The following is a 22320-nucleotide window of genomic DNA, read 5'->3' on the forward strand; positions in this document are numbered from 1 at the left end:
TTAAACTCTTCTTTTTTTTAAAAGAAAATATTTTTCTCATAAAACTACTGGTAAGATTCATCCAAACTCGAAACACAAAATACAAAAAAATGCAAGTTCATTATTGCATATAATATTGATAACCTAAATATCAATCACTAGAAATGACCTAGATTATTAGAAATTTGTTATAAATACTAAACTCATTGTAACTCTCAACTGCTGCCTCGGTGAACATTGCAGATTCGAGAAAAAAAACAATCTCCCTCTTCTCATACAAATGTACTGCAATTAGTGTATATCGCCTAATTAATCTCGAGTCAAACAACACTTTTGTGTGCATTCTTATTGGAGATTATTTGTATTGTGTTATAATATATGTGTATAATTTAATTAATACATTTACACAATTTTTATTTAAAAAAATAATTAGCTGTTTTTAATTGCAGCCTTGGTGCTTGTCGAATGGCGCTTAAATGTGAGGAATTCATCAAAGCATCTGATGAAAAGAGTAAGGAAGAGTAAGCTTTCATACATAATTGACGTCATAAATCAATTATCATATCTCTTTATTGTGTTTTTTTATATTTATTTTATTTTTAAAAAAGGTGCGTAGCAGCATTTGATGCAATAAAAAATTAATTTACATTGATGAAGGAAAAAATAAAAATCATTTTTAAGGTAATATTTTATTTTATATATTTTGCAAAATTTTATTTTCTTATTTATCTTTATCTTTTATGAATTTTATAAAAATTTTAACTGAATTAAAATTTGTAAAATTATACATTATGAGTTTTACTTAATTGAAAATCTGTTTTGCTGGCTGCATAATTATAGCTATTAACAATTATAATGAATTATAACAATATGGTAGTAGTTAAAATTTTTGTGTTTTATTTAAGATTTATGAGTTTAAGTTTCGCTAAAGATGTAAAGTTTATATTCTAATAAAAAGTAAAACTATTTTTTAACTATTAAACATTATAGATTTTTATTTTAAAATATTTATTATTATTATTATTATTATTATTATTATTATTATTATTCAATGAATGGGGTATGTATGGTGATGCAGTTGGAAGTAAACACCACCCCTTTCAAGCACAAACACACTCCTTTAAATTAAGGTACTCTTGCTTCTTACAACTTATTTAATTCGATTCTTATTTATTTTTTTAGTTCCTTAATCTTTTAATTCGAATAGGTCTAGTAAATGGAGAATATTACTCTTGAATACTTCGTTATTGTAACAAATACAATTTTTTTTAACTAATTCAATTCGATTTTAAATTAATTAAGAATAAAATAAGATTTATATTTTTCTTTAATTACTGTAACTTAACTACAGTAATTATTATCCTTTATTTAATTTATAAAAGTTAGCTTCAATATTTAATTTTTCACTATTAGTATTTTATCTATTTTCATCTCTTTCAATAACAATATTATAAAGTAATTATGTTTTCTTTTGTTGGGTAGATGGGGTGGATGAGACTTCTAAAAATCAATACCAATAAATTCTCCAGAGGTTGTAATAAGTATTCCTTTTTCATGGAAAACAAATTTAAACTCTAATTTTTTTTTTATGTTGGTGGTGATGCCGTGATTAAATTGAGTTAAATCTCAATGTGCCTATTATGTTTTTAGGCGAAAAAAACATTTCATGGTTATTAGGTTCCCTTAGTTGAAGGAACTATAGTAGGTCAAAATCTCGACCTAATTTTTAATGTTTTCATTTGAAACGTATATTTATTTTACAAAGATAGTTACAAACTAAAGGGTATTGTTTTAAAAAATTATAAATTTTGTTGCTGCTGGTTGAGATGAATCATTGATATTTAATAGTTTCATGTAAAAATATCTTGGTGAGAAAAGATAGAAGAATTTATCTTAGACATTTACTTTCTATAAAAATAAGAATTGAAGTTTGAGGATATATTATAAGGATTGAGGTGTGCACTAGGTAAATCAGATAAGGTGAGTATAGAAAAGAGCTTTTTGACATGTTAATTGCATGATACAATAAGCTTAGCTATAGATCATAGATTTTATTAATTTACACAACTAGAAAAGTAAAAGTTAGAAATCTTTCAAGAAAATTTTAGAAAAAGTGAAAGTGAAAGAAAATAGATAAAAGGGAGAGAAATAAAGAAATGTAGCAATAAGATAGGATAAAGTAGAGGAGTTAGCTATTTATAAGGTAAACATAAGATGATATCATTGAAAAAGAGAAAATAGCTGCTAACATCCATTAACATGGGAACATGCATTTCATGCGCTAAAAATGCCCCCATTAAAGTTTGTGACTATTGTTCATTTATCACAATTAAGCACACACTACAATGAAGTTTTTAAGAATTTTCATAAATTATCATAAACTTGATGTTTGAATAGTTAAAATTCTTACATTTTTCTTGAAGACAACAAGTCTTAATCTTATTAAAATGTAAGATTTATCACTTTTTAGATGTAATTATATGGATTAATGATGGTTTGTTTATAATATTTGATTCAATAGAATCAAAAGATTTAACTTATGATTGTGTTGGTAGAGATATAGTAATCAAATTGGATTTTGTTCTAAATAGTCATGACATATCCAAACGAAAATAATATTCTATAAGAACTAGATTCTTTTAATTAGAACAATTATAATAAGTAAAAAAATCCGAATTAGCACTTTTCTTAAATTATTTATTAACATAAATATTAAAGAAGAAGAAATAGACTTGGGATTTTATACTAAAATATTTATTATTAATTATTTCAATAGTAATTATGCTATCGTTCATGAATGACAAATATTTTTTCACAAAAGAACTCTTAAAAAATAGGAAAAAGGAAAGGATTAATTTTCTTTTTAAATTCTATTTTGATTCTCGGTAGCTAACTCATCATTATATTAATAATTGATATTATTAATTATTTTCTCATAGTAATTATTTTTAAATTATAAATTTAAACCAAACAAAATATTATAATTTTCATTTTCTGTAATTTTCAACTTTTAGTTATCAAAACCAAAAAATGTATTTGTTTCTCACATATATATATATATATATATTTAGTGATTCTCATGTATAATATGAAAATTATCATCATCATCATATCTACTTCCTATTATAAATTCTACTGAAATTTTTTTAGTGATTTAGCATTACATCAAGCTACAATAGCTCTTTAAATTTATAAAACACACACACACACACACACACACACATATATATCTGTGTGTTTGTATGTGTATTTCTCAAAAAGATCTTATGATAAGAAAAGTTAAATAACTGTAGTTATTTTTATTGGGTATGTATCAATTATCAACTCATAACAAAATATAAGTGAATTCCACTTTATTCACTAAGGTGATTATTAAATTCGTATTTCATTCAATTACGAGATGAAAGAAATTAGAAAATAAAAAAAAGTGATAGAATTTAAAATTTTTTATTTTAATTTTACATAAAATAAATTTTCGTTTCTTAAAAATTATTTTAACATTTTAAAATTTAATTAAATATTAATTTTCCAATATTTAATATTTTTTAGATAAATCATTGGTACTTTCACCATTATCTATAAAAGTTGCATTTATAGTTCAGACTATAAACTATACATTCTATATATTATTATTGATGAGTTGTGTTATCATTAGTAGATAAGTAATAGATAATTAATAAAATGTATAAATTTATATTTTTTAATAAAAATTTGAAGAATCTCCCTTTTTTCTCACTTCGGTTGAGATACTCGTCTCTTCCTTCCTTCCCCCTGTCCTCGAGATACTTGTTGGGATATTCACCCATGATTCTGTCAGTTTTCCCCCTATTCATCTCGTAACAATCTGCTCGTTGGAGTGAGATTCTGTTGGGGATTTACGCGGAGGGACTCATTCCACCCCTGCTGCAACAGCCCCACACTGGAATGGATGTGGAGTTTGTAGAAAGATTCTGAATGCCCCAACTAACCGCATAGGAAGCAAAATAAAGGCAGGCGTTCATCCTTGAAGATTGCAAATGTTGAGTCCTCATTTCTCAGGTTGAGCCTCTTTCTTCTGAACAAAGGCTTTTGAACATCAATGGTCACCCGAACCTATAGAAAACCCCGCATCTTACCCACAGAAGATTAACATGTGTCACAGTCCACAAAACCCCCCCAACAGGTTCCCAAACTGCCTAGCTGTTGTTTTCGGTACACAACCCGACGAGAGTGAGTGAATCTGTACCTAGAAGAGGCTCGTGTCAATGCCTACTTTCATTGGATGTTCTCCCTCCCTAAGATGGTGCATAACTAACAAATGGTTGTTAAAAGTCCATGGCCCTCTATTGAGCACTCTCTGGATATCCACTTTGTAGAAAAATCTATATAAGTAATGGCTAGAACTGAGATCTATAATATTTACTACCCCTATTAGTCGCCACAGGTCTGTTAGTGTATTCTTCATTGGTTTAAACTTCACAACCGCTTCCATCAAGAATCTTCCCACCAAATATAGGACATATTGTAGCACTTTGCAAACCTTCACTCTTAATTTTTAATTATGAACCCCTATTTATTTAGGCCTTAAGGTTGTTTAAATTCTTTAATTATTACATAGTTGTGCAGCCAACGCAGGACGTGCGCACTGTGCGTACGTCCTATTTGTGAGGGGTACGAGGCCCAATCTGTGCACGTATCCCATCACACGCAGACGGGCATGCTCTGTGTGCCCTGTGCCCGAGCCATCTGTGCAGTATGTCTAAGCTGTAGGCCTGTGCAAATGGGTTTGTGCACAATATGCTTGCATGCAGCGTCTTGCACATTATAGGTCATGCACGCACTAGCAGGCTAGGCCTGTAGCGCACAGTCGACTGGGGTAGCGTGTTACTGTCTCAGGTTGTGCGCGCTGCCCCCCATGGGTATCGTGCACTACCTTATGTGGAATACATTGTCGGTTGGGCAGCAACCTGCTACCATCTTGGGCGGTGTGCCACCGTTGCTTGGGCGACGTGCCACTGTCGTTTTGGTGACGCGCCTCTGTTTTTTATTTTGCCATCACATCACTCATTTCCCATTGACTTTCTCTTTGCTCACTAGATCTTCCCACTTGGAGTAAATCTGACGGTCCCCATTTTATATAAATATGGACCCCCTTACCATTTCCTCATCACTTCTATTCCATTCTTCCATCCTCCAAGAGTTTAGAGAGAGAGGGAGTGATCTAGAGAGAGGGAGAAGAGAAGAAGAAGAAAAAGGTTAGGAAAATTTTTGAAGTTTCGGTAAAGAATTTAGTATTTACTTTTAAACATCGTAAGGAGTATTTCTAGAACAAATTTATAAAGTTTGAATTTATCATTTGCATGATTATGCTTAAATGTCTAAACAAAATAAATTTTACTTGATAATGCATGTTTCATGATCGTATGTGATCCTAATAATTTGCATGTAATTTAAATGATATATTTCGTGTGATCAATTATTGAAATGTGAAAAGGTGATTAAGCATGAAATGGTATGAGAAATATATATCTATATTGACATGCATAATTTACAAAGTATTTTGTTAGGCTTTTTATCTCTGAGTAATTTTTATTTCTCCCCCATCTGGTCTGAAAAGACGTAAAAGGATCGCTCCCTGTGGATGACAACGTACCCTCTTACGAGAATCGTGATGTTATATTACTGTAGGGGTCACCTTTGGCAAAGTATGACCGTGGCCATAGATTACCTAATAGGATCACTATGGTTGACACAACCGTGGTTATAGATCGTGTCATGGTTTGGTATGCCGCAAATGGAATGTTGGTTTAACAAGCCATAAATTGTTGTTATCACTGAACTGGTCGTTCCACATGGGTACTCGAAAATCTGTACTGCTCACAGTAGATGGAAGTCAGAATGACTTCGCAAAGTAATAATACAAAAATTTGTGTATATCATGATTTATTTAATTTTCTCTATTATTAGCATGATTGATTTGATTGATATGACCTTGGCATGATGGATATTATGTTTTCTTTAATAAATAAATTTATTTTCATAAATTAAGCAAGAACCTTGACATGACTTCTATGATAAGTATTAATGACATAATTTTTCATTCTTAAAATCTTATGATGTTATTTAAATATTATTTTCCTTACTGAGTATATGGAACTCAGTTCTTTTCATGCCTCCCTTCAGATAAGGAAGATAGTGAGGAACTGATCACTAACCTACCCCTTGAAGTCTATGAGGATCTTCTAGATCCATAAACCTTGAGTGGATAACTTGTCCCGCACTCTGATGAGTCCATTCACATAGTGAAAGAAGTGGCCCTTTTTGTAGTTTGATATTTTGTATTTTGTTGCCACTTTTGGCCTCAGTTATATATGTAATTGGAACTCATATATTTTGTAATGGATTTATAATAATTCGCTTTGCTGCATATAATTAACTATTATGTACTTGTAATGTATTAATGTATCTGGCACTTTTATGCCTCAATTAATAATTCAACTCTTGTAGTTCAGGGACAAGTTCAGTTAAGTCCCAGCCCCATCCTCCTCTTATGCGATCGACAACGACCTCACTCCATCCACCGTATCCATCGGTCACCCCTTACATGCCAATCGATAGACTATTGCTGTTGCTATGATCGCACTAAATCAATTTTGCGCTGCAAATACATATACCATTTCTCCTTCCCTCCCCCCTTCCGTCATTTGATTCGCTATGCACGCACACCACACCTCTGCTTCTAATATTAATATCAAGCAAAATGACCTGGCAGCTTAACACACCCAAGATGAACGAACTGCCTGTCGCACATCATTTTTTTTTGTTCTATATTGTAAGATACTTGTAATGATACTCTTATCATGTAGTGGACTATAAATGAATGCACAAAAAATATTAAGCAAAATGTCCTGGCACCGCGACTCACATTTACTAATAAACTGCAAACCATGGTTCCGGTCGTGCATAATGTTTAATGGCTCATGTGTAAAAAAACACGTGCAACATGAGGACTTCCCAGATGGTCAAACATCTTAGTATCACTCTCATCCAAGGACATTTAATTGCAAACTTCTTATGGGATCTGGTGTATTTATGCTGGTCTGATCGCACCCGTCCCATTCTGCACGACAAATGCATATGCCCCTTCTCTTTCCCTCCCCCCTCCCATCATTTGTATCACTGTGCATGCACACCGTACCTCTGCTTCTAGTTTTAATGTCAAGCAAAATGCCTCGGTGTGTCGACTCATGCCCATATGAACGGATCCCCTGTCGCACCTCTATTTTTTTTATTCTACTATATAAGATACTGGTAATGACACTCTTATCATGTGGTGAGCTATAATTGAATGCACAAAAAATATTAAGCAAAATGCCCTAGTGCTGTGACTCACATCTGCGAATGAACCAGCAGTCTGTCTTTCTGATCTAGCATAACATCTAACGCTCCATCTGTAAAAAGAAGGGTGCAACAGAGGACTTCCCAGGAGGTCACCCATTCTAGTACTACTCTCGCCCAAGCATGCTTAACTACAAATTCTAATGGGATCTGGTGAATTAGTGCTGGTATGATTGCACCCGTTCTATTTTGTGCTGCAAATACATACACTCCTCCTTTCCTCCCCCCTCCCGTCATTTATTTTGTTGTGCGCGCACACTGCTCCTCTTCTTCTAATTCTAATATCAAGTGAAATGCTCAGGCAGCTCGACTCACGCTCAAATAAACGAATCGCTCGCCGCACTTCATTTTTAGTTGTTCTACTATGCAATATGCTCGTAATGACACTTTTATCACGTGCTGGACTATAAATGAATGCACAAAAAATATTAAGCAAAATGCTCCGGCACTACTACGTTTGCGAATGAACCGGTGGATCGTTGCTACGATCGCACATAATGTTTAATGCCCCGTCTGCAAAAAGACAAGTGCAACACGAAAACTTCCTAGGAGGTCACCCATCTTAGTAATATTCTCGCCCAAGCATGCTTAGCTGTGAGTTTTGATGGGATCCGGTGCATTAGTGTGGGTATGATCGCACCCATCCCATTTCGCGCTGCAAATACATATACCCCTTCTCCTTTCCTCCCATCTCCCATCATTTATTTTGCTGTGCACGCACACCCTACTTCTGCTTCTAGTTCTAATATCAAGTGAATTGCCCTAGTGCCTCGACTCACGCCCAGTAGAATGGACCACCTGCCGCACCTCTGTTTTCGTTGTTTTAATATTTAAGATACTCATAATAGCACTTTTTTCATGTGGTGGACTGTAAATGAATACACACAAAAAATTAAGCCAAATGTCCTGGCGTCGTGACTCACGCCGACAAATGAACCAGTGAACCGCGGTTTCGATCGCGCGTAACGTTTAACGTTCCATCTGCAAAAAGACAGATGCAACACGATGACTTCCTAAGAGGTCACCCATCTTAGTACTACTCTCGCCCAAGCACGCTTAGTTGCAGGTTTTGATGGGATCTAGTGCAATAGTGCTGTTATGATCGCACCCGTCCCATTCCACGCTGCAAATGCATGTGCCCCTTCTCATTCTCTACCCCTTCCCATCATTTATTTCACTGTGCGTGCATACCTAAGCTCTGCTTCCAGTTTTAATATCAAGTGAAATGACTCGGTGCCTCGACTCACGCCCAGATGAACGGACTTTCTGTCGCACCTCTATTTTTGTTGTTCTATTATGTAAAATTCTCGTAATAATACTCTTATCATGTGGTGGACTATAAACAAAAGCATAAAAAACATTAAGCAACCCGGTGATGCGAGTCACGCCGATACATGAACCAGCGGAACGTGGCTCCGGTCGAGTATAACGTTTAACAACTTGTGTTAAAAAAGATGGATGCAACATGAGGACTTCCCAGGAGGACACCCATCCTAGTACTACTCTCGTCAAGTACAATTAACTGCAGAGTTTTGATGGGATACGGTGATTAGTGTTGGTATGATTGCACACATACTATTCTGCGATGTAAATATATATATCCCTTCTCCTTCCGTCCCCCTCCCATCATTTTTTTTGTTATGCGTGCACACAACACCTCTGCTTCTAGTTCTAGTATTAAGTAAAATGTTCCAGCGCCTCGACTCATGCCCAGGTGAATGGACCATCCGTCGTATCTCTTTTTTCATTGTTCTACTATGTAAGATGGTCATAATGAGACTTCTATCACATGGTGAACTATAAATGAATACAAAAAATATTAAGATAAATGCTCCAGTGCCACTACTCACGCCGGTGAATGGGAGAGGGGAAGGAAGGAGTAGGGGTACATGCATTTGAGCGCAGAATGGGATGGGTGTGTTCATACTAGCACTAATACATAGGATCCCATCAAAACTAGAAGCTAAGCGTACTTGGGAGATTGTAGCACTAAGATGGGTGACCTCCTAGGAGGTCCTCGTGTTGCACAAGTCTTTTTATAGATAGGGGTTTAAACGTTACACAAGACTGGAGCTACGGTCTGTCGGATCATTCGGTGACGTGAGTCACAGCGCTGGGGCATTTTGCTTAATATTTTTTATGCATTCATTTATAATCCACCAAGTGATAAGAGTGTTATTACGATTATCTTAATTAGTGTAACAACAAAAATAAAGGTGCAGTTGGTAGTCCGTTCATTTGCGCTTCAGTCGGTGCCGGAGCATTTCGTTTGATATTTAAACTAGAATTTGCGGTGAGGTGTATACGCACAATGAAAAAAATGATGAAAGGGGAGGAAAAGAGAATGGGTATATGCATTTGCAGCGCGAAATAAGGTGGGTGCGATCATACCAGCACTAATGCATCGGATCCCATCAGAACTCACAGCTAAGTATGCTTGGGTGAGAGTAGTACTATGGGTGACCTCCTGGGAAGTCCTTGTGTTACATCTGTCTTGTTGTGGACGGGGTGCTAAACTTTATATGCGATTGGAACAACAATCTGCTGGTACATTCGTTGGCATGAGTTGTTGTGCTGGGGCATTTTACTTAATATTTTTTGTGCATTCATTTATAGTCCACCACATGATAAAAGTGTCATTACGAGCATCTTAAATAGTAAAAAATAAGAAACAAAGGTGCAGTAGACGATCTATTCATCTGTGCATGAGTCGATGTGCTAAGAAATTTCGCTTGATATTAGGACTAGAAGCAGAGGTGAAGTGTGCGCGCACAACGAAACAAATGATAGGATAGGGGAGGGAAGCATAAGGGGCACATATATTTGCAGTGCAGAATGATACGGGTGCGATAATACAAAAACTAATGCTTTTGAGCTCATCAGAACTCTACAGTTATGCATGCTTGGGCGAGAGTAGTACTAGGATTGGTGACTTCCTGGGAAGTCCTCATGTTGAACCTATCTTTTTACAGACGGGGCGTTAAACATTACGTGCGACAGGAGACATGATACGCTGGTTCATTCGCTGGCATGAGTCACAGCGCCGGGGCATTTTGCTTAATATTTTTCGTGCAATCATTTATAGTCCATCACGTGATTAGAGTCCCGTCCATAACAAGACAGATACAACACAAGGACTTCTAAGAAGGTAGCTCTTGGCTTTCCTACTCCTAAGTGGAAATTTGAACATGTCTAGTCTATATATAGATAAATTTTGGTAAGACTCATTGAAGCAAACCCCATGTTGAAATTTTTTCTTGAAGAATCTTTATTTCATTTTATAAAGATATAGCCTAGGATTTGGTTGATTTTCTCTCTTTTCTGGGGTGTTTTTAGTCATAGTAAATTGGTCATTCCTATAATTAAGCTGAATGCACGATCCAACTTTCTCTTCCTACTTTTCTAAATAACCTTTTAGCAAGTTGGCTTCTAAAGCATTTATTTAGAAAATAATATCAAGAACTTCATATAATAAACCATATTTTTATAAGTAAATGATGCTATTATCTTTTATTCACCTATAATAAAGTAAGTAATAACATTCATATATTTCTATCTTAATTATCATTCTCTCAGTTAATTCTAACATGATTCAACTATGATATACTATAAATTACTGATGTATTCCTAAAACATTTGAAATCTAATATGTCTGATAATGTCTTAAGGTTTAAAAGATCAACTTTGCAAATAGAAGTATCTTTTTATCTCCTGTTTCATTTTCACAAGATCTCACAGTCTTAATGGTTCTTTGGCTTGGTCTTGCTTTCCTGTTATAAAATTAATAAATAAAAACAAAGTGAGCCACCACATACTTAGTATGAGTAATTTAAAACTCCAATTCAAAGACAAGAGATAATATACCAATTCAACACATTACTTTTACCCCAAACTTACCAAAGCCTTCACAACCATCTGATTTCAATACCCACACTACAACTTCGTCGATCTACTAACCAACTGTTTTTATTTCCTATACACTTCAATTTCATTCAAGTGACATCCTCAATTGCATAACTTATATTTTCGTAGTCATTTTTTATTCATTTTCAATCTCATAAATACAATATCATAATCACATTAATTATGCATATCATATATAGTGTGCCCTTCTTTAAATACACATTCACCTAACAAAACATTTTTATCATTCAATAACACAGCCAAGGCATATGTATAAAGCTCATGACTATATCATATCACATCATTTAGTCACAAATCATAGGAAGAAATGATACTCCCACTACCAATAAGGACCTAGTCATAGTTACATATTCACAAGTCATAGTTACAGTCATAGTTACAGTTATAGTTATAAACACAATGCGAGGATCCATGAGATAGTTAATTAGGACCACAACAAGTATCTCCTTTCATTTCATATGCTGCTACAAGAGAGTGATCTACCATATCATTTAACAAAAATCGAATGCAAATCAATTAATGACTTCGTTATATATATATATGATCGATAAACAAATAAGAGAAAATTAGATCAGATGTTTAGCACTAAACCTCTTGTTCCATTGAGTGGATCATGTGGAGGAGCTGTGTGCTTCGATCCTCCTATTCGAAATGATTGGATAAGAGCTGTAACACCCATACCTCTATAGGGAGTTGGGGTACCGTAAGAACTTATATTTTCAGTAAAAAATGCAATAAACTTCTATTTTCAAATAAAAATAAGAACATCCAAGTGTAGTGTTCACATCCTTTGCCTGTGAGGTTTAACCATTACATCTATCTAAAATCAAGAAAACATCCAATTAAAGTTTGTGTAACTTATCCTTTCCTACACGTGCATCACAGAGAATATTGTCTCTACTCACCCAGGTCGGCTCCTAGAGTTTGTTTGTTCCATTGTTAATACCATTCCTACTTCCAAATAGCACCACTTCTACCCTCACAGAGAACACTGTCTTTGCTCACCCAGATCGGCTCCTAGAGTTTGTTTGTTCCATTGTTAATACCATTCCTACTTCCAAATAGCACCACTTTCACCCTCACATAGAACATTGTCTCTACTCACCTAGATTTGCCTCCCAATATTTTATATTTATTTTGTTTTTAATCTCTTTCCAGTTTGTTTCCTTGTCTCTGCTCACCAATACCACCTTTTCCTAAACAGACATTAAGAGAATTAAATCCAAAAGATAACAGAATAATAACTTCCAAACAGACATCATATTCAAAATACTATTTCCCTCTTTTTTTATTTTCTATCCCTCTCATGTTCTCATCCTTTTAATTTTCCTCCTATGTTTCTAGCATATTTCCTTTGTCCTCTCCTCATAGCTATCCACACGATAATTCCATCATTTTGTCTGATCTTCTGTTTATCCTCATATCTCACTCTCCATTTTTTTTTTGTTTTTACTCCTAGTTCTAATTTGATTTCAAGAAAATGTCCCTATTCCCAGATCAACTCATTTCTTCCCAAACATATCTCAAAGAATTTAGAAGATAAATTCTACTCAAGTGGTGAGAGTCAAAATTCACTTACCTTTGTTCTTAGTGACAACATTAATCTAACAATTCCACCTCTAGCTAGTTAATCTAATTGAAAACATCACACAAAAACTTCCTCTCGGTTTACCCTAGCTGTGAATTTTCTTCCTCTCCCTCTTCCCCTGCAACCTAACGTCCTCTTCTCAAGTGAAGAAGGAACCATCAGAACTGTTGAGGATGGCAATGAAATCCCTAAATTAAATAGAGATTACAAAATATTTTTTGATAATTGAGGCATAATCAATATTTTTACTTTTAATAATTAAGGTAGAAACTAATAAAATCTTCTTAAATACAATTATATATTTATAAATTTACTTTTTGAAAAGAAGATTTTTGTCTCTTTAATTGCTTAAGTAGCAATCAAAATTTTAAATTTTAAAGACTAACGAAAAAAAGAAATCTCTAAACTTTGACTTTTAATAAGCATTCAATTCTTTAAATTTAGACATTCTTTAAATCTAATCTTATAATAGTTTTTTTATAGATAACATAATGAAAATAATGTTAAAACTCTAAAATATTTGATTACATAAGTTTAAAAATAAATTAAGACACTTGCAGTGTTTTTTTCTTTCTTGATGCTTTCGGCTTTTCTTTCAATCTTTCTTATGCTATAATATATATCTATGATACAATGTTCTGATAGAAAATGATAAAATATTTTCTTTATAAAATTAGCTCTATTAATTTCTTCATCACAATATAATTTCTTCATAATCTTATTCTCACATTTATTATTGTGTTACGATATAATCAATTTTAGGTGATCTAGAAATATAAGAAGAGTTAGAAAATAATTGGGAGAAAGAGGAAAAACATAAGGAAATAGGAAAACAAGAGTTAGACTGGAAGTATTATGAAGGTAAGTTCTCTTTTTCCCCCCTAATGCATAACGCACAATTAGGTAGTAATTATAAAGTAGATTCATTATAAGGATTCATATTTTTCAAACGATTCCTAAATTTCAGCTAACGACTGCGAACTAACTCAAATCACATATTTACTTTTTATGAAATTACTTTTTTGCCCTAAATAATAGAAAAATATAAAAGTACAATCTAAATTAAATACATCCAAAAATATATATGTGTACTTACATTAAGCGGTATTAAATCTATCTTGTTTATTTGATTCAATTTTTACTTTTTATGTAATTACTAGTAATCATTTACATGTTGAAAGGTATGTATTCATTAATTTTATTTTTGAACCACTTATATTTTTAGCTTGAATTCATTGAATGAAATTTTATTTTATAATCTTTCATATATAGGAAGATCAATTAGAATTCAGTTCTCAAAAACTATTAATCAAAGAGTTTAAATATTAAAATTGTGATATATTGTTAAATTATAAAATATGGGAGAAATATAGTAATTAAATTTCTTAAGAAAAGGATGAAACTTGTTTAGAAATTAAAGCAAATGGGACAATTCAATACATATACAAATATTTTAACTTCTAATACTATACTATACTATACTAATATGGTTTAGTCATTTTGTCATAAAATGGTGCATGTATGTTATATATATGTAGATATATATATTAATGCTCTTAAGAATGAATTAACCCTAAATAGAAAAGACCAGAAACAAAAAAAAAATTAAAAAGGAAAAAATGCTCAACACATGACATAGAAAATATTTATGAATGATGAGTGGTTTACAGATAAGATAACATAGAGTTATATGTATAGGAGACGAAATTTTGTTTCCTTGTGAAGGAAAATGGTGAATAACTCATTATCAGTTACTCCACTCAATGTAACTGCCATTTCACTCTATATATATATACATACACCTATACACATTGTCTTCTCCATCACTCTCAATTATCAATTGATTAACTCTTCTTCTCACTAATGGCTGAAACGGCTGCTCTCAAAGCCTAGATCTTAAATTTTATACGAGAAATGGAATAGGAGTTACTCTCTCTCTCACTCACTTTTTCTCTCATAAGCTACTGTATGATACATATATATAATGGTTTTGATGCATGCATGTTTAGTTAATACTTGTAATGGTGAGGTGCAAAGAATGGTGGATGAGCAACTTGCAATGGTTTATGGAATGAAAGAGATTCAAGAATGTGGACCTTTCTATCTTTTCCACCTACTTCCTACTTTCATGAATGCTTCTCGAGTTATTTTAATGAATATGACGATAAAATTGTATGTGTGTCTATATATATATATCAACTTGCAATGGCTTATGGAATGAAAGAGATTCAAGAATGTGGACCTTTCTACTTTTTCCACCTACTTCCTACTTTCATGAATGATTCTCGAGTTATTTTAATGAATATGACGATAAAATTGTATGTGTGTGTCTATATATATATATATCAATATATAGATATAATATTGCATATGCCTTTAGTATTTTTGGTAAAATGCGATATATATTAATTTTGCGTAATACAAAAAGTGGAACTTAATATTCTAATATGAATAAAAATATAAGTAGTAGTTTGATTCATTTATATATGTTTAATCATGGTTACTATGGTACTCCAACATTGGTGCTTGTCGCATGGCACAAATCTGTCGTGAATTCCTTAAGCCTGTTGAGGAAAAATTAAAGCAACAGTAAACAAACATTTATTTTTCTGTTTTTTTTTTCATCTGCATAATATTCTTATACAAATGTACGCACCAATATATATATATATATTGAAATTTTACTTACTCAAATATTGATGATCAAATTAACTTTGGTTCAAAAATTCATCTTGAGACACTTATGTTTTTTCTGTAGGTGTATCATGCAATTGGAAGCACTCAAACATGATGTCTCAATCTTTCAAGTAAAATTAAGCGTTCTTCATGAGGTAATTAATAATTACTGTCGATATTTTTTATAACGGGTAATCATATCACATTTTCATTAATAATCTTTTTAAGCTATTATATTGTATATTAGTCTTTACAATATATTTTCTCAATTACTAGTGTGATTTGACCCACAACCTATAAATTTCTATGTAATTTCTTCATTTACAAATTGAAAATATATACATATATATGAGGTTACTTTCTATTATTGTTGGAAATATATTTATTTATTTTTTTTGATATTTTTTGTTGTACAGTTTAAGAGAATTATTGTGGCTAATGCTAAACCCAGATGAAGCAAAAGTTGTTGAATGCTATATGTTTAGTTTCCTTTATGAGCTAACCTTTAGTTTCTTCTATGAGAGGATCCCATAAACTTGGAAGTTTGTAACAGAGATTTAGTTTCCTTCATGAGTTGATACTAAGAACTAAAATCTTACAAGTCTATAGTAATGCAAAAATATGTAATGAATAAAAATATGAATTTACAAGAAATATCTTATCATCACTCTCTAATCACTCTCTTAGACAATGCTTTATATACCAGTAGAATTTTTTCAACTAATCTGGAATCAAGCAAGGAAATGTATTAAAAAGTTCTATTGTCAAACATTAATTTAGATGGCACAGTGATGATTTACGAGACAAAAAAATACCATAACCAATCAAAAATGATTTACAAGATACAAAAAATGTCATAATCGAACAATAGAGTTAAAAAAATATAAGGGTATTCTTAATTTACAATGAACTCTTTAAAAGAACATCTTTCACTCCAATAGTACTATGTATATGATATAAAATCTATAAATAGGAAACAATTTGTTTAATCTCCAATCCAGGAAGATGTTTCAAGCTAATGCAAATCCTAGATCAACATATCATCTTTATATTAAGACTTATGATACCCAAAGCACAGCTCAAAAGCTTTAACCCCCAAATAAAATGAAAAATAAACCATTGTTATCATCGCCATTATACATTTAAGTTGTTATGATAGGTAAGTTGAGCCACAAATTGAAGTTACCTATACTCGTGTGAAAGCAACTTCAGAATCTTATATTATGTAAGTCTTTCGGGAGTTCTTCCGACCATGCTTTCTCTTGGGGTTAGCACTTATCATGCAAGAGAAGGCATTAACAAGCTCAGAACCCTCTTCAGTTATCATAATTTTGGCTACACTTAGGTCTGCAAGTAGAAGCTTAGCCACAAGGTATCTAGCAATTGACCATGTCTAGAATAACCATGTTTGCTTCCCGATGAACCTTCCTCTTTTTGTGTCATAGTATTGAGGCAGTTGTCTCTTGATATGTGTCTTTCACCATCTTCAACAGTTCTTGCAATGATTTCTGGTCTTTTCATATTTATAGTTGCAACAGTAAGCTGTAAAAAGTTGAAATGTTGAAATCCTAAGCCGCACTGCCAACATTCCTTCATTATTGATTTATTTTATAAAACATCAACAATGTGCCATATCCTATTGGATCCAAGCATGACAACTTAGGAAACTTAAATATAATTTCTACAAAGGGTTCTTTGGAGCAATGAACAAAAAATTAGCACCAGAGAGAATATTTAAGCATAACAAACTAACCTACCACAGGAGAGTTGGCCAAGAACCACCATTATTATAATACCAAGGCTTACATAAGAAGGAAACGTAGTGAGAAATGTTGAAGATAATGAAGAAGTAGATCATAAATAAATAATACAAGAGCAGATATCTTACGTGTTCTTAGGATCACTACCAGTGATTATTTGTCACTTCTGACCTTCAAGAGCGGGATAAAATATCTTGAATGGCATGTTTGCTACCAAATCTACCCATTTCACTTTAATAATATCCAGTATGGCATGTGACTAATCAGTTGTTGCCAGACTACTTTCGACAAACCACATGTTTCCTAGAGAAAAATATTGGAAATCTATATGTGCTACCTGTAGATTTCCAATTAGATAACCTCTTTTATTAAGTCCATTCCACCAACCAAGAGAAATTTCATTTGTGTAAATGTTGAACTTATTAACTGCATCATATTAGTACTCCTCACTCTTGTAACAATAAATCTCATTCAGTTTTCACAAATTAGTCCAAAAATACTCCCTGATGTGGAATAAAAGAGCAACTAGGTGATTATTCAGTGCTCGAATAAGATCAGCTGATCCATTTTGGAGTAAGCATTTCACGTGCATAGAGTAAGGCAGAATAAAATAGTGTATGCAAGAAAACAAAAATAAGGATTAACTGGAGATACCAGAAGAAAAGAAGATAAACAAATAAGATTTGTTAGTTACCAACTTATAAACTTAAATAATGGCCGATCCACGTAGGCTAGTGAGTCAGATCATTATCTGTTGTTTTCACCAACATGTTACAAACATACTTAATGCACAAACCAGATCTCCATGTAAGCTATGAACTATCTTGAAAAATATAAGCTATAAACTATACAATCTCCATCATTTTGGGGAGTTACACCATTTGAAAGCAACCAAAAATACAATGAGTAACAATTCCAATAGTTGAACATTTTCTAAATCAACTAGACTAGAATCATATACTTATTACACTTACTAGAAACTCATTTGAGAAGCACCAAGATATGGTATCAATTTAACTCAAGCTTGTCAAGTACATAATCCTAACTTTATTTTCAAACTTCTACTATTGTTTCCAAAATTGATTTAGTTTTATAATTTCACTTCCAGCATAGTTGCTGGAACAAGCCCCTATTACACCATGTGCAGAATTATTCTGCACAACCACTCTTTTGCTACAAAAGTCACAAGCTCAAAAAAATCAAAAACTGAATAATGTCCATTTCAAATGAACCATAAAGGAAAATTTTCCATTTCTTGAAATAAATAATTGATGAACACTTATGGCTATTCAAACAACTGTTAGAAATAAAAAGTGAATCAGTCCTGATGATTCCTTCATTCCACATAATAGAGTTAATTACCTCCCCTATTTATTGAGAGGGTTAGGTTTTGAAACTTATAAATGTAAATAGAATGTAAATAGGAACCTAATTGGTCTAGTACTCCATTTGCTTTGTTTGGTTGCAAGAGGTATTGTTTTAATATTAAGCAAAATGCCCCGGCATGTCGACTCATGCCCATATGAGCAGATTGCTTGCCGCACATCTATTTTCATTGTTCTACTATGTAAGATACTCGAATGACATTCTTATCATGTAGTAGGATATAATTGAATGGACCAAAAATATTAAGCAAAATTCCCTAGCACCGTGACTCATGTTTGTGAATGAACTGGGGCCCGTCGCTTTATCTGGCTTAACGTTTAATGGCCCATCTGTAAAAAGAAAGGTGCAACACGAGGACTTCACAGGCGGTCACCAATCCTAGTATTACTCTCGCCCAAATACACTTAACTATAGACGATCGGAGCCACGGTCTGCCGATTCATTCATTGGTGTGAGTCGGGGCACCGGGGTATTTTTTTTAATATTTTTCGTGCATTCATTTGAAGTCCTCCACATGATAAGAGTTTATTACAAATATTTTACATAGTAGAACAATTAAAAATAAGGTACGATAGGCTATCCATTCATTTGGATGTGAGTCGAGGTGTCGAGGCATTTCGCTTGATATTAGAACTATAAGCATAGGTAAGGTGCGTGTGCACAGCGAAACAAATGATTGGATGGGGGAGGAAAGCAGAAGGGCACATGCATTCACAGCGTAAAATGATATGGGTGTGATCATATAAGAACTAATTCACTGGATCCAATTAGAACTTTGCAGTTATGCGTGTTTGGGCGAGAGTAGTACTAGGATGGGTGACCTCCTAGGAAGTCCTCGTGTTGCACCTGTCTTTTTACGGAGGGGGAGTTAAACGTTACGTGCGACCAGAGGCGTGACACGCTGGTTCATTTGCTGGCATGAGTTGCAGTGCCAGGGCATTTTGCTTAATATTTTTCGTGCATTCATTTATAGTCCATCACGTGATTAAAGTGTTATTACGAGTATCTTAAATAGTAGAACAACAAAAACAGAGAAACGGCGAGCGGTCCGTTCATTTAGGCGTTAGTCAAGGCACCGGGATATCTTCCTTGATATTAGAACTAGAACCAGAGGTGTGGTGTTCGCCCACTGCGAAACAAATGACAGGAGGGGGGAGGGAAGGAAAAAGGGCACATGCATTTGGAGCGCGGAATGAGACATGAGCGATCAAACCAGCACTAATGTACCGGATCCCATTAGAACTCCGTCGTGTATTGTGCTTTGGTGATAATAGTACTAGGATTGGTGATCTCCTAGGAAGTCCTTGTGTTGTATCCGTCTTTTTGCAGATAGGGCGTTAAACGTTATGCGCGACCGAAGCCACGGTCCACTGTTTCATTTGTTGTTATAAGAGTGTCCTTACTAGCATGTTAAATAGTAGAACAACAAAAACAGATGTACAGAGGGCTGTTCGTTCATCTGGGTGTGAGTCGAGGCACCTAGGCATTTTGCTTGATATTAGAACTAGAAGCAGAGGTGAGGTGTGATACACAGTGAAACAAATGATGGGAGGGGGGAGGGAAAGAGGAGTATATGTATATGCAGCGCGAAATGGGATAAGTGCGATCATACTAGCACTAATGCACTGGATCCCATTAGAACTCTGCAATTAAGCATGCTTGGTGAGAGTACTACTAGGATGGGCGACCTCTTTGGAAGTCCTTGTGTTGCACCTGTTTTTTTACACACGAGGCATTAAACATTACGCGCAATTAGAACCACATTAATGGTTCACTGTAGTTCAAACTCTACAATGGATATTCTTCTGTAATTTTTTCAAAGTATTTTTTCTTAAAAAAACTAAAATAGATACAAAGATAAAAGTGTTACCATCTTTAACCTCTGAACAGCCGAAATGAAATTTTTTTTTAGATTTATTGACAGAATTTCTATTTCTAAATTGAATTAATCTTAAAAAATATATAACCCTCTAATTTTTTGTATAAAAATTATAAATAATATTTTAAATTCAAGTTTTTTATCTCTATTTTTATTTAAAACTAACATTGCATATATTTGAGTAATAGAACACAAGAGTATTAAATGTAAAAAATTATTATTACTAAAACATTTAACAAAAATAGAAATTGGAGTAAAATTAAATATGTAATTAACCAAAATACTCTGATACCAAAGTTAAGAAACTTATGAAATTAACATATAATCTATAAAATAATTTTGTAACTTTTTTTCTAAGATCGTTTTGCACAGTATCACATACAATCACGTTAATGGTTTGTTGTACTTCAAATCCTACAATAGACATTTTTCTATTATTTTTTTAAAGAAGTTTTTCTAAAAAAAAATAAAATAGATAGAAAGATAAAAATGTCACCATCTTCAATCTTTGAACAGCCGAAAAGAAAAAAAATTTCATGTTCATTGACAGAGCCACTATTTCTAAACAAAATTAATTTTAAAAAACACGTAACTCTCTCATTTTTTGTCCAAAAATTATAAAAAATATCAAATTAAAATTTTTATTTTTTATCTTCATATAAGACAAATATTGCATATATTTGTGTAATAAAACACCAAAGTATTAAATGTAAAAAATTATCATTATTCAAACATTTAATAAAAATGCAAACTACAACAAAATTAAACATATAATTAACCAAAAAATTATGGTACCAATGTTAGGAAATACATGGAATTAACATATAATGCATAAAATAATTCTTTAACTATTTTTCTAAGATCATTTTGCATAATATCATACACAATCACATTCACAGTTCATTGTATTTCAAGTCCTACAATGGATATTTTTCTGTAATTTTTTCAAAGTATTTTTTCTGAAAAAAATAAAATAGATAAAAAGACAAAAGTGTCACCATCTTTAACCTCTGAACAATCGAAAGGAAAAAAACTTTTAGGTTTATTGACAAAACTTCTATTTCTAAATTAAATTAATCTTAAAAAATATATAACTCTCTAAAAATTATAAATAATATTTCAAATTAAGGTTTTTGATCTCTACTTTCATTTAAGACTAACATTTCATATATTTGAATAATAGAACACAAGAGTATTAAATGTAAAAAATTATTATTACTCAAACATTCAACAAAAATGCAAATTATAACAAAATTAGACATGTAATTAACATAAATACTCTGATACCAAAGTTAGCAAACTCATGAAATTAATATATAATCTATAAAATAATTTTGTAACTTGTTTTCTAAGATCATTTCGCATAGTATCACATACAATCATATGAATGGTTCGTTGTAGTTCAAACCCTACAATAGACATTTTTCTGTGATTTTTTCAAAGTATTTTTTCTGAAAAAAATAAAATAGATGAAAAGATAAAAATGTCCCCATCTTCAATCATTGAACAATTGAAAGGAAAATAATTTGCAGGTTCATTAACAGAACCTCTATATCTAAACAGAATTGATTTTAAAAAATGTGTAACTCTCTAATTTTTTGTCCAAAAATTATAAATAATATTTCAAATTATAGCTTTCAGTCAATACTTTCATTCAAGACAAATATTGCATATATTTGAGTAATAAAACACAAAAATATTAATTGTAAAAAACTTATATTACTCAAACATTAAATAAAAATGTAATTTGA

General features: G+C 32.5%; 1 pseudogene; it reads right to left on the reverse strand.

Moving 5' to 3' along the window:
- Positions 1-7420: 7420 nt before the first annotated feature.
- Positions 7421-7537, reverse strand: LOC148266257 (5S ribosomal RNA; annotated as a pseudogene).
- Between the last annotated feature and the right edge of the window lie 14783 nt (positions 7538-22320).

Source organism: Carica papaya, chromosome 4, assembly GCF_054855325.1.
Source record: "Carica papaya isolate Zhongbai chromosome 4, ASM5485532v1, whole genome shotgun sequence".
NCBI lineage: Eukaryota > Viridiplantae > Streptophyta > Magnoliopsida > Brassicales > Caricaceae > Carica > Carica papaya.